Source organism: Schistocerca serialis, chromosome 12 (genome assembly GCF_023864345.2).
Source record: "Schistocerca serialis cubense isolate TAMUIC-IGC-003099 chromosome 12, iqSchSeri2.2, whole genome shotgun sequence".
In the NCBI taxonomy this organism is placed as follows: Eukaryota; Metazoa; Arthropoda; class Insecta; order Orthoptera; family Acrididae; genus Schistocerca; species Schistocerca serialis.
The window spans coordinates 201,054,552-201,067,928 of NC_064649.1; positions in this window are offsets into that span (position 1 = coordinate 201,054,552).

Here is a 13,377-nt window from a genome sequence, read left to right on the forward strand (position 1 = left end):
GGAGACAAGTCGGCTGGAGGACGATGTATTGGATCGCGACGCAATTTGAGTGTTCCATCGTCATTAGGAGGCCCTGAATGTTACAATTAACTATCATTTTTGGTCGGATTCGAAAATCTAGACTCAAAGGAGAACGACCATAAGGTGCCCGAGGCAGCAATAGACCCTTGGAGACAAGTCGGCTGGAGGCCGATGTATTGAATCACGACGCAATTTGAGTATTCCATCGGCATTAGGAGGCCCTGAACGTTACAATTAACCATCACTTTTGCGTCGGGTTCGAAAATCTAGACTCACAGGAGAACGACCATAAGGTGCCCGAGGCAGCAATAGACCCTTGGAGACAAGTCGGCTGGAGGCCGATGTATTGAATCTCGACGCAATTTGAGTGTTCCATCGGCATTAGGAGGCCCTGAACGTTACAATTAACTATCATTTTTGCGTCGGGTTCGAAAATCTAGACTCACAGGAGAACGACCATAAGGTGCCCTAAGCAGCAATAGACCCTTTTAGACAAGTCGGCTGGAGGACGATGTATTGAATCTCGACGCAATTTGAGAGTTAGATCGTCATTAGGCGGCCCTGAACGTTACAATTAACTATCATTTTTGCGTCGGATTCGAAAATCTAGACTTACAAGAGAACGACCATAAAGTGCCCGAGGCAGCATTAGATCCTTCGAGACAAGTCGGCTGGAGGACGATGTATTGAATCTCGACGCAATTTGAGTGTTCCATCGTCATTAGGAGGCCCTAAACGTTACAATTAACTATCATTTTTGCGTCGGATTCGATAATCTAGACTTACAAGAGAACGACCATAAAGTGCCCGAGGCAGCATTAGATCCTTGGAGACAAGTCGGCTGGAGGACGATGTATTGAATCTCGACGCAATTTGAGTGTTCCATCGTCATTAGAAGGCCCTAAACGTTACAATTAACTACGATTTTTGCGTCGGATACGAAAATCTAGACTCACAGGAGAACGACCATAAGGTTCCCCGAGGCAGCAATAGACCCTTGGAGACAAGTCGGCTGGAGGCCGATGTATTGAATCTCGACGCAATTTGAGTGTTCCATCGGCATTAGGAAGCCCTGAACGTTAAAATTAAGTATCATTTTTGCGTCGGATTCGAAAATCTACTCACAGGAGAAGTTCATACGGTGCTCGAGACAGCAATATCCCCTTGGAGACAATTCCGCTGGAGGCCGATGTATTGAATCTCGACGCAATTTGAGAGTTCCATCGGCATTAGGAGGCCATGATCATTACAATTAACTATCATTTTTGCGTCGGATTCTAAAATCTAGACTTACAGGAGTACGACCATAAGGTGCCCGAGGCAGCATTAAACCCTTGGAGACAAGTCGGCTGGAGGACGATGTAATGAATCTCGACGCAATTTGAGAGTTCTATCGTCATCAGGAGGCGCTGAACGTTACTATTCACTATCATTTTTGCGTCGTATTCGAAAATGTAGACTTACAGGAGAAGGATCATATGGTGCCCGAGGCAGCAACAGACCCTTGGAGACAAGTCGGCTGGAGGCCGATGTATTGAATATCACGCAATTTGAGTGTTCCATCGTCATTAGGAGGCCCTGAATGTTACAATTAACTATCATTTTTGCGTCGGATTCGATAATCTAAACTCACAGGGGAAAGACCATACGGTGCCCGAGGCAGCTATTGACCCCTGGAGACAAGTCGGTTGGAGGACGATGTATTGGATCGCGACGCAAAATGAGTGTTCCATCGTCATTACAAGGCCGTGAACCTTACAATTAACTATCAGTTTCGCGTCGGATTCGAAAATCTACTCACAGGAGCAGTTCATACGGTGCTCGAGACAGCAATATACCCCTTGGAGACAAATCGGCTGGAGGACGATGTATTGAATCTCGACGCAATTTGAGTGTTCCATCGGCATTAGGAGGCCCTGAACGTTACAATTAACTATCATTTTTGCGTCGGGTTCGAAAATCTAGACTTACAAGAGAACGACCATAAAGTGCCCGAGGCAGCATTAGATCCTTGGAGACAAGTCGGCTGGAGGACGATGTAATGAATCTCGACGCAATTTGAGAGTTCTATCGTCATCAGGAGGCGCTGAACGTTACTATTCACTATCATTTTTGCGTCGTATTCGAAAATGTAGACTTACAGGAGAAGGATCATATGGTGCCCGAGGCAGCAACAGACCCTTGGAGACAAGTCGGCTGGAGGACGATGTATTGAATCTCGACGCCATTTGAGAGTTCCATCGTCATTAGGCGGCCCTGAACGTTACAATTAACTATCATTTTTGCGTCGGATTCGAAAATCTAGACTCACAGGAGAAAGATCATATTGTGCGCGAGACAGCAATATCCCCTTGGTGACAAGTCGGCTGGAGGACGATATATTGAATCTCGACGCAATTTGAGTGTTCCATCGTCATTAGAAGGCCCTGAACGTTACAATTAACTATGATTTTTGCGTCGGATTCGAAAATCTAGACTCACAGGAGAACGACCATAAGGTGCCCGAGGCAGCAATAGACCCTTGGAGACAAGTCGGCTGGAGGCCGATGTATTGAATCTCGACGCAATTTGAGTGTTCCATCGGCATTAGGAAGCCCTGAACGTTAAAATTAACTATCATTTTTGCGTCGGATTCGAAAATCTACTCACAGGAGAAGTTCATACGGTGCTCGAGACAGCAATATCCCCTTGGAGACAATTCCGCTGGAGGCCGATGTATTAAATCTCGACGCAATGTGAGAGTTCCATCGGCATTAGGAGGCCATGAACGTTACAAATAACTATCATTTTTGCGTCGGATTCTAAAATCTAGACTTACAAGAGAACGACCATTAGGTGCCCGAGGCAGCATTAGACCCATGGAGACAAGTCGGCTGGAGGACGATGTATTGAATCTCGACGCAATTTGAGAGTTCTATCGTCATCAGGAGGCGCTGAACGTTACTATTCACTATCACTTTTGCGTCGGATTCGAAAATCTAGACTTACAGGAGAAGGATCATATGGTGCCCGAGGCAGCAACAGACCCTTGGAGACAAGTGGGCTGGAGGCCGATGTATTGAATATCGACGCAATTTGAGTGTTCCATCGTCATTAGGAGGCCCTAAACGTTACAATTAACTATAATTTTTGCGTCGGATTCGATAATCTAAATTCACAGGAGAACGACCATAAGGTGCCCGAGGCAGCAACAGACCCTTGGAGACAAGTCGGTGGGAGGCCGATGTATTGAATCTCGACGCAATTTGAGTGTTCCATCGTCATTACAAGGCCCTGAACGTTACAATTAACTATCATTTTTGCGTCGGATTCGAAAATCTAGACTCACAGGAGAACGACCATAAGGTGCCCGAAGCAGCAATAGACCCTTGGAGACAAGTCGGCTTTAGGCCGATGTATTGAATCTCGACGCAATTTGAGTGTTCCATCGTCATTACAAGGCCCTGAACGTTACAATTAACTATCATTTTTGCGTCGGGTTCGAAAATCTAGACTCACAGGAGAACGACCATAAGGTGCCCGAGGCAGCAATAGACTCTTGGAGACAAGTCGGCTGGAGGACGATGTATTGAATCTCGACGCAATTTGAGAGTTCCATCGTCATTAAGCAGCCCTGAACGTTACAATTAACTATCATTTTTGCGTCGGTATCGAAAATCTAGACTTACAAGAGAACGACCATAAAGTGCCCGAGGCAGCATTAGATCCTTGGAGACAAGTCGGCTGGAGGACGATGTATTGGATCGCGACGCAATTTGAGTGTTCCATCGTCATTAGGAGGCCCTGAATGTTACTATTAACTATCATTTTTGCGTCGGATTCGAAAATCTAAACTCACAGGAGAACGACCATAAGGTGCCCGAGGCAGCAATAGACCCTTGGAGACAAGTCGGCTGGAGGACGATGTATTGGATCGCGACGCAATTTGAGTCTTCTATCGTCATTAGGAGGCGCTGAACGTTACAATTCACTATCATTTGTGCTAGGATTCGAAAATCTAGACTCACAGGAGAAGGACCATAAGGTGCCCGAGGCAGTGATATCCCCTTGGAGACAAGTCGGCAGGAGGCCGATGTATGGAATCTCGATGCAATTTGAGTGTTCCATCGTCATTAGAAGGCCCTGAACGTTACAATTAACTATCATTTTTGCGTCGGATACGAAAATCTAGACTCACAGGAGGACGACCATAAGGTGCCCGAGGCAGCAATAGACCCTTGGAGACAAGTCGGTTGGAGGACGATGTATTGAATCTCGACGCAATTTGAGAGTTCCATCGTCAATAGGCGGCCCTGAACGTTACAATTAACTATCATTTTGGCGTCGGATTCGTAAATCTAGACTTACAAGAGAACGACCATAAAGTGCCCGAGGCAGCATTAGACTCTTGGAGACAAGTCGGCTGGAGGACGATGTATTGGATCGCGACGCAATTTGAGTGTTCCATCGTCATTAGGATTCCCTGAATGTTACAATTAACTATCAGTTTTTCGTCGGATTCGAAAATCTAGACTCACAGCAGACGAACCATTTGGTGCCCGAGGCAGCAATATCCCCTTGAGACACATCGGCTGGAGGACGATGTATTGAATCCCGACGCAATTTGAGTCTTCTATCGTCATTAGGAGGCGCTGAACGTTACAATTCACTATCATTTTTGCGTCGGATTCGAAAATCTAGAGTCACAGGAGAAGGATCATTTTGTGCCCGAGACAGCAATATCCCCTTGTAGACAAGTCGGCTGGAGGACGATGTATTGAATCTCAACGCAATTTGAGTGTCCCATCGTCATTAGGAGGCCCTAAACGTTACAATTAACTATCATTTTTGCGTCGGAATCGATAATCTAAACTCACAGGGGAACGACCATACGGTGCCCGAGGCAGCAATAGACCCTTGGAGACAAGTGGGCTGGAGGACGATGTATTGAATCTCGACGCCATTTGAGAGTTCCATCGTCATTAGGCGGCCCTGAACGTTACAATTAACTATCATTTTTGCGTCGGTTTCGAAAATCTAGACTTACAAGAGAACGACCCTAAAGTGCCCGAGGCAGCATTAGATCCTTGGAGACAAGTCGGCTGGAGGACGATGTCTTGGATCGCGACGCAATTCGAGTGTTCCATCGTCATTAGGAGGCCCTGAATGTTACAATTAACTATCATTTTTGGTCGGATTCGAAAATCTAGACTCACAGGAGAACGACCATAAGGTGCCCAAGGCAGCAATAGACCCTTGGAGACAAATCGGCTGGAGGCCGATGTATTGAATCTCGACGCAATTTGAGTGTTCCATCGGCATTAGGAGGCCCTGAACGTTAAAATTAACGATCATTTTTGCGTCGGATTCGATAATCTAAACTCACAGGAGAACGACCATACGGTGCCCGAGGCAGCAACAGACCCTTGGAGACAAGTCGGCTGGAGGACGATGTATTGAATCTCGACGCAATTTGAGTGTTCCATCATCATTATAAGGCCCTGAACGTTACAATTAACAATCATTTTTGCGTCGGATTCGAAAATCTAGACTCACAGGAGAAAGACCATAAGGTGCCCGAGGCAGCAATAGACCCTTGGAGACAAGTCGGCTGGAGGCCGATGTATTGAATCTCGACGCAATTTGAGTGTTCCATCGGCATTAGGAAGCCCTGAACGTTAGAATTAACTATCATTTTTGCGTCGGATTCGAAAAACTACTCACAGGAGAAGTTCATACGGTGGTCGAGACAGCAATATCCCCTTGGAGACAATTCCGCTGGAGGCCGATGTATTGAATCTCGACGCAATTTGAGAGTTCCATCGGCATTAGGAGGCCATGAACGTTACAATTAACTATCATTTTTGCGTCGGATTCTAAAATCTAAACTTACAAGAGAACGACCATAAGGTACCCGAGGCAGCATTAGACCCTTGGAGACAAGTCGGCTGGAGGCCGATGTATTGAATCTGGACGCAATTTGAGTGTTCCATCGGCATTAGGAGGCCCTGATCGTTATAATTAACTATCATTTTTGCGTCGGATTCGATAATCTAGAGTCACAGGAGAATGACCATAAGGTGCCCGAGGCAGCAATAGACCCTTGGAGACAAGTCGGCTGGAGGACGATGTATTAAATCTCGACGCAATTTGAGTGTTCCATCGGCATTAGGAGGCCCTGAACGTTATAATTAACTATCATTTTTGCGTCGGATTCGATAATCTAAACTCACAGGAGAACGACCATAAGGTGCCCGAGGCAGCAATAGACCCTTGGAGACAAGTCGGCTGGAAGCCGATGTATTGAATCTCGACGCAATTTGAGTGTTCCATCGTCATTACAAGGCTTGAACGTTACAATTAACTATCATTTTTGCGTCGGATTCGAAAATCTAGACTCACAGGTGAACGACCATAAGGTGCCCGAGGCAGCAATAGACCCTTGGAGGCAAGTCGGCTGGAGGCCGATGTATTGAATCTCGACGCAATTTGAGTGTTCCATCGTCATTACAAGGCCCTGAACGTTACAATTAACTATCATTTTTGCGTCGGGTTCGAAAATCTAGACTCACAGGAGAACGACCATAAGGTGCCCGAGGCAGCAATAGACCCTTGGAGACAAGTCGGCTGGAGGACGATGTATTGAATCTCGACGCAATTTGAGAGTTCCATCGTCATTAGGCGGCCCTGAACGTTACAATTAACTATCATTTTTGCGTCGGATTCGAAAATCTAGACTTACAAGAGAACGACCATAAAGTGCCCGAGGCAGCTATAGATCCTTGGAGACAAGTCGGCTGGAGGACGATGTATTGGATCGCGACGCAATTTGAGTGTTCCATCGTCAATAGGTAGCCCTGAATGTTACAATTAACTATCATTTTTGCGTCGGATTCGAAAATCTAAACTCACAGGAGAACGACCATAAGGTGCCCGAGGCAGCAATAGACCCTTGGAGACAAGTCGGCTGGAGGACGATGTATTGGATCGCGACGCAATTTGAGTCTTCTATCGTCATTAGGAGGCGCTGAACGTTACAATTCACTATCATTTGTGCTAGGATTCGAAAATCTAGACTCACAGGAGAAGAACCATGTGGTGCCCGAGGCAGCGATATCCCCTTGGAGACAAGTCGGCTGGAGGCCGATGTATTGAATCTCGACGCAATTTGAGTGTTCCATCGTCATTAGAAGGCCCTGAACGTTACAATTAACTATCATTTTTGCGTCGGATACGAAAATCTAGACTCACAGGAGAACGACCATAAGGTGCCCGAGGCAGCAATACACCCTTGGACACAAGTCGGCTGGAGGACGATGTATTGAATCTCGACGCAATTTGAGAGTTCCATCGTCATTAGGCGGCCCTGAACGTTACAATTAACTATCATTTTGGCGTCGGATTCGTAAATCTAGACTTACAAGAGAACGACCATAAAGTGCCCGAGGCAGCATTAGACCCTTGGAGACAAGTCGGCTGGAGGACGATGTATTGAATCTCGACGCAATTTGAGTGTCCCATCGTCATTAGGAGGCCCTGAACGTTACAATTAACTATCATTTTTGCGTCGGGTTCGAAAATCTAGACTCACAGGAGAACGACCATATGTATTGAATCTCGACGCAATTTGAGAGTTCTATCGTCATCAGGAGGCGCTGAACGTTACTTTTCACTATCATTTTTGCGTCGGATTCGAAAATCTAGACTCACAGGAGAAGAATCATATGGTGCCCGAGGCAGCAACAGACCCTTGGAGACAAGTCGGCTGGATGCCGATGTATTGAATTTCGACGCAATTTGAGTGTTCCATCGTCATTAGGAGGCCCTAAACGTTACAATTAACTATCATTTTTGCGTCGGATTCGATAATCTAAACTCACAGGAGAACGACCATAAGGTGCCCGAGGCAGCATTAGACCTTTGGAGACAAGTCGGCTGGAGGACGATGTATTGAATCTCGACGCAATTTGAGTGCCCCATCGTCATTACAAGGCCCTAAACGTTACAATTAACTATCATTTTTGCGTCGGATTCGATAATCTAAACTCACAGGAGAACGACCAAAAGGTGCCCGAGGCAGCAACAGATCCTTGGAGACAAGTCGGCTGGAGGGCGATGTATTAAATCTCGACGCAATTTGAGTTTTCCATCGTCATTACAAGGACCTGAACGTTGCAATTAACTATCATTTTTGCGTTGGATTCGAAAATCTAGACTCACAGGAAAACGACCATTAGGTCCCCGAGGCAGCAATAGACCCTTGGAGACAAGTGGGCTGGAGGCCGATGTATTAAATCTCGACGCAATTTGAGTGTTCCATCGGCATTAGGAGTCCCTGAACGTTACAATTAACTGACAGATTTTCGTCGGATTCGAAAATCTAAACTCACAGGAGAACGACCATAAGGTGAACGAGGCAGTAATAGACCGTTGGAGACAAGTCGGCTGGAGGCCGATGTATTGAATCTCGACGCAATTTGAGTGTTCCATCGTCATTACAAGGCCCTGAACCTTACAATTAACTATCAGTTTCGCGTCGGATTCGAAAATCTACTCACAGGAGAAGTTCATACGGTGCTCGAGACAGCAATATACCCCTTGGAGACAAATCGGCTGGAGGACGATGTATTGAATCTCGACGCAATTTGAGTCTTCTATCGTCATTAGGAGGCCCTGAACGTTACAATTTACTATCATTTTTGCGTCGGATTCGAAAATCTAAACTCACAGGAGAACGACCATAAGGTGCCCGAGGCAGCATTAGACCTTTGGAGACAAGTCGGCTGGAGGACGATGTATTGAATCTCGACGCAATTTGAGTGCCCCATCGCCATTACATGGCCCAAAACGTTACAATTAACTATCATTTTTGCGTCGGATTCGATAATCTAAACTCACAGGGGACCGACCATAAGGTGCCCGAGGCAGCAATAGACCCTTGGAGACAAGTCGGCTGGAGGCCGATGTATTGAATCTCGACGCAATTTGAGTGTTCCATCGTCATTAGAAGGCACTGAACGTTACAATTAACTACCATTTTTGCGTCGGATTCGAAATTCTAGACTCACAGGAGAACGACCATAAGGTGTCCGAGGCAGCATTAGACCCTTGGAGACAAGTCGGCTGGAGGACGATGTATTGGATCGCGACGCAATTTGAGTGTTCCATCGTCATTAGGAGGCCCTGAATGTTACAATTAACTATCGGTTTTTCGTCGGATTCGAAAATCTAGACTCACAGCAGACGAACCATTTGGTGCCCGAGGCAGCAATATCCCCTTGGAGACAAATCGGCTGGAGGACGATGTATTGAATCTCGACGCAATTTGAGTCTTCTGTCGTCATTAGGAGGCGCTGAACGTTACAATTCACTATCATTTTTGCGTCGGATTCGAAAAATCTACTCACAGGAGAAGTTCATACGGTGCTCGAGACACCAATATACCCCTTGGAGACAAATCGACTGGAGGCCGATGTATTGAATATCGACGCAATTTGAGTTTTCCATCGTCTTTAGGAGTCCCTGAACGTTACAATTAACTATCATTTTTGCGTCGGATTCGATAATCTAAAATCACAGGAGGACGACCATAAGGTGCCCGAGGCAGCAACAGACCCTTGGAGACAAGTCGGCTGGAGGCCGATGTATTGAATCTCGACGCAATTTGAGAGTTCCATCGGCATTAGGAGGCCCTGAACGTTACAATTAACTATCATTTTTGCGTCGGATTCGAAAATCTAGAGTTACAAGAGAACGACCATAAGGTGCCCGAGGCAGCATTAGATCCTTGGAGACAAGTCGGCTGGAGGACGATGTATTGAATCTCGACGCAATTTGCGAGTTCTATCGTCATCAGGAGGCGCTGAACGTTACTATTCACTATCATTTTTGCGTCGGATTCGAAAATCTAGACTCACAGGAGACGGTGCCCGAGACAGTAATAGACCCTTGGAAACAAGTCGGCTGGAGGACGATGTATTGGATCGCGACGCAATTTGAGTCTTCTACCGTCATTATGAGGCGCTGAACGTTACAATTCACTATCATTTTTGCGTCGGATTCGAAAATCTAGACTCACAGGAGAAGGACCATGTGGTGCCCGAGGCAGCGATATCCCCTTGGAGACAAGTCGGCTGGAGGCCGATGTATTGAATCTCGACGCAATTTGAGTGTTCCATCGTCAGTAGAAGGCACTGAACGTTACAATTAACTATCATTTTTGCGTCGGATTCGAAATTCTAGACTCACAGGAGAACGACCATAAGGTGCCCGAGGCAGCAATAGACCCTTGGAGGCAAGTCGGCTGGAGGACGATGTATTGAATCTCGACGCAATTTGAGAGTTCCATCGTCATTAGGCGGCCCTGAACGTTACAATTATCAATCATTTTTGCGTCGGATTCGAAAATCTAGACTTACAAGAGAACGACCATAAAGTGCCCGAGGCTGCATTAGACCCTTGGAGACAAGTCGGCTGGAGGACGATGTTTTGGATCGCGACGCAATTTGAGTGTTTCATCGGCATTAGGAGGCCTTGAACGTTACAATTAACTATCATTTTTGCGTCGGATTCGAAAATCTAGACTCACAGGAGAATGATCATATGGTGCCCGAGACAGCAATATCCCCTGGGAGACAAGTCCGCTGGAGGCCGATGTATTGAATCTCGACGCAATTTGAGTGTTCCATCGTCATTAGGAGGCCCTGAATCTTACAATTAACTATCAGTTTCGCGTCGGATTCGAAAATCTAGACTCACAGGAGACGGACCACATGGAGCCCGAGGCAGCAATATCCCCTTGGAGACAAGTCCGCTGGAGGCCGATGTATTGAATCTCGACGCAATTTGTGTTTTCCATCGTCATTAGGAGGCCCTGAATCTTACAATTAACTATCAGTTTTGCGTCGGATTCGAAAATGTTGCCTCACAGGGGAACGACCATACGCTGCCCGAGGCAGCTATTGACCCTTGGAGACAAGTCGGTTGGAGGACGATGTATTGGATCGCGACGCAAAATGAGTGTTCCACCGTCATTAGGAGGCCCTGAATGTTACAATTAACTATCAGTTTTTCGTCGGATTCGAAAATCTAAACTCACAGGAGAACGACCATAAGGTGCCCGAGGCAGCATTAGACCCTTGAGGACAAGACGGCTGGAGGCCGATGTATTGAATCTCGACGCAATTTGAGTGTTTCATCGGCATTAGGAGGCCTTGAACGTTACAATTAACTATCATTTTTGCGTCGGATTTGATAATCTAAACTCACAGGAGAACGTCCATAAGGTGCCCGAGGCAGCAACAGACCCTTGGAGAAAAGTCGGCTGGAGGACGATGTATTGAATCTCGACGCAATTTGAGTGTTCCATCGTCATTACAAGGCCCTGAACGTTACAATTAACTATCATTTTTTCGTCGGATTCGAATATCTAGACTCACAGGAGAACGACCATAAGGTGCCCGATGCAGCAATATACCCTTGGAGACAAGTCGGCTGGAGGACGATGTATTGGATGACGACGCAATTTGAGTCTTCTATCGTCATTAGGAGGCGCTGAACGTTACAATTCACTATCAGTTTTTCGTCGGATTCGAAAATCTAGACTCACAGCAGACGAACCATTTGGTGCCCGAGGCAGCAATATCCCCTTGGAGACAAATCGGCTTTAGGACGATGTTTGAATCCCGACGCCATTTGAGTCTTCTATCGTCATTAGCAGGCGCTGCACGTTACAATTCACTATCATTTATGCGTCGGATTCGAAAATCTACTCACAGGAGAAGTACATACGGTGCTCGAGACAGCAATATCCCCTTGGAGACAAGTCCGCGGGAGGCCGATGTATTGAATCTCGACGCAATTTGAGAGTTCCATCGGCATTAGGAGGCCCTGAACGTTACAATTAACTATCATTTTTGCGTCGGATTCGAAAATCTAGACTTACAAGAGAACGACCATATGGTGCCCGAGGCAGCAATAGGCCGTTAGAGACAAGTCGGCTGGAGGCCGATGTATTGAATCTCGACGCAATTTGAGTGTTCCATCGTCATTACAAGGCCCTGAACCTTACAATTAACTATCAGTTTCGCGTCGGATTCGAAAATCTACTCACAGGAGAAGTTCATACGGTGCTCGAGACAGCAATATACCCCTTGGAGACAAATCGACTGGAGGACGATGAATTGAATCTCGACGCAATTTGAGTCTTCTATCGTCATTAGGAGGCGCTGAACGTTACAATTCACTATCATTTATGGGTCGGATTCGAAAATCTAGACTCACAGGAGAAGGATCATATTGTGCCCGAGACACCAATACCCCTTGGAGACAAGTCGGATGGAGGCCGATGTATTGAATCTCGACGCAATTTGATTGTCCCATCGTCATTAGAAGGCCCTGAACGTTACAATTAACTATCATTTATGCGTCGGATTCGAAAATCTACTCACAGGAGATGTTCATACGGTGCTCGAGACAGCAATATCCCCTTGGAGACAAGTCCGCGGGAGGCCGATGTATTGAATGTCGACGCAATTTGAGAGGTCCATCGTCATTAAGAGGCCCTAAACGTTACAATTAACTATCATTTTTGCGTCGGATTCGATAATCTAAACTCACAGGAGAACGACCATAAGGTGCCCGAGGCAGCATTAGACCCTTGGAGACAAGTCGGCTGGAGGACGATGTATTGAATCTCGACGCAATTTGAGTGTCCCAGCGTCATTACAAGGCCCTAAATGTTACAATTAACTATCATTTTTGCGTCGGATTCGATAATTTAAACTCACAGGAGAACGACCATTAGGTGCCCGAGGCAGCAACAGACCCTTGGAGACAAGTCGGCTGGAGGCCGATGTATTGAATATCGACGCAATTTGAGTGTTCCATAGTCATTAGGAATCCCTAAACGTTACAATTAACTATCATTTTTGCGTCGGATTCGATAATCTAAACTCACAGGAGAACGACCATAAAGTGCCCGAGGCAGCAACAGACCCTTGGAGACAAGTCGGCTGGAGGACGATGTATTGAATCTCGACGGAATTTGAGAGTTGTATCGTCATCAGGAGGCGCTGAACGTTACTATTCACTATCATTTTTGCGTCGGATTCGAAAATCTAGACTCACAGTAGAAGGATCATATGGTGCCCGATACAGCAATATCCCCTTTTAGACAAGTCCGCTGGAGGCCGATGTATTGAATCTCGACGCAATTAGAGTGTTCCATCGTCATTAGGAGGCCCTGAACCTTACAATTAACTATCAGTTTCGCGTCGGATTCGGAAATCTAGACTCACAGGAGACGGACCACATGGAGCCCAAGGAGGCAATATCCCCTTGTAGACAAGTCGGCTGGAGGAAGATGTATTGACTCTC